Below are 1,885 nucleotides of genomic sequence, written 5' to 3' on the forward strand. Positions count from 1 at the left end.
TACCTTCTATTACTACCAGAAAGTGGGAAAATGGATATTGGAGGGTCCTTTTGCTCTCTCAGCCACGATTTTTAAACTAGGTAATAGGAACGTGGTATCCATTTTATTATTATTTGTGCTATCTTTAACACTCATGCTCCTAAGCTGTTTTTCCCTTGTTTTGGGGGGCAAATTTTTGGAAGTTTCTAATGAATTGGAGACCTATTAAGGCCAACCTGTCTAATGCCAAGGAAAAGTAAATTACGGATTTTCTACTATTTTATCTCTTGCATCATAGCTCCCTTTGATTATCATGGTTTATTAAATAGTGATTAATGTATGCAAATTTTTATTTTTCTGAACTAACATGGTAGCTTACATTTATGAGCTCCAATGAGGCACTATTCTAAACATCAGAATTATTTAATATTCATAAAAATCCTGCAAAATAGGTATAATTATTGTCCATATTTTATACAGATTTTTTCACTGGAGCCTAGTGAAGTTCAATAACTTGCTACGACTGCATAATTAGAAAAGTAGTGAAGCAGGAATTTAAGACCACATAGTCTGATTCCAGGTCCTATACTCCTAACTACTGCTAAATACCATCTAATAAATTATACATACTCAATATTGGACTTGCAGTCAGCGAAAGACAAATACCCTATGAGTCATATGTGGAATTTAAGAAACAGGGCAGATGAACATGTGGAAAGGGAAACCAAAAAAAGAGAGGAAAGCAAACCATGAGGGACTCTTTACAGTCAACTAAAGAGAACAAGTTGAGGGTTGCTAGAGGGGCAGGACTGGGGGTGGGGTTGGGGCATGGGCTAGATGGGGGATGGGCATTAAGGAGGGCACTTATGGTGAGCGCTGGGTGTTATCTGTAAGTGATGAATCACTGAGTTCTACTCCAGAAACCAATAAAGAAATAAACAAATAAATATCGGACTTAGATGGGTGTTTTTGTCAATATTAAACAGACGTGATCTATAGTTTCTGTAGATCATGTAGATTTGGTGCTATTTCAGTCCTTTCTAAATATTATGTAAAATTTATTTTACTTAAATACTAAAACTGATGATGAATTTCCCTGCTCAGATGCCTTCAGTGAAGTCCATGTTTCCTCACTTGGCATTTGAAGGCTGAATCTACTCTTCCAGTTTTATCTCCCAAATGTCTCCCCTTCCTTCACCTCCCTTTCTGCATTCCATGCTGCCATTAGTTGTTCCCGAACACACTCAGAGCCTCCCCTCACCCTGATCCGCTCCCTGGGCCTGGGGAGCACCCTCTATCCCTCATTACCTCGAAAACATGCTCATCTGTCTGGACTCAGCTTACATTCCCTCTTCTCTGAGATGAGCCCTCACATCTTCCAGTTTGAGGTCTCCTGCTTCCACACAACCAAACACTTTGTACTTGTATTTCAACCTATCTTTGGTCACTTAATAATGTGCCAGTGTGCCTCTCACCCAGCTTGTAGAGTACCAGGACCACAGCCCTGCACTCGGTGTGTTTCTCAGTGCCTGGCACTTGGTAGACATCCACACTTTAAAAAACTTTTTAATTTTGCAATAATTATAGACTCAGAAAGTCGCAAAAATAATACAGATATCTCTTGTACTCTTCACCCAACTTCCCCCAGTGGTAACATTTTAACATATTCATAGTACGATAGGTCCATAGGTTTTTTTGATTGTTTAGCTGAATTGAATTTCTTTCCCAAAAGAGAAAGGATCTTGGTTTTACTCCTGGTTCTCTTTGTGTCTGTAACTTTGACACACCTTTCAAAACTCCTTCCTCAGCATCCTCAGCACCTCAGCCAATTTCCCACAAAATGCAACACTGTCGTCTCATTCAGCCAGATGAGGGATGCATCTGTTGTGATAGGACCACTTCAAAA

This window comes from Nyctereutes procyonoides, unplaced genomic scaffold, assembly GCF_905146905.1.
Source record: "Nyctereutes procyonoides isolate TBG_1078 unplaced genomic scaffold, NYPRO_anot_genome, whole genome shotgun sequence".
NCBI classification, from domain to species: Eukaryota; Metazoa; Chordata; class Mammalia; order Carnivora; family Canidae; genus Nyctereutes; species Nyctereutes procyonoides.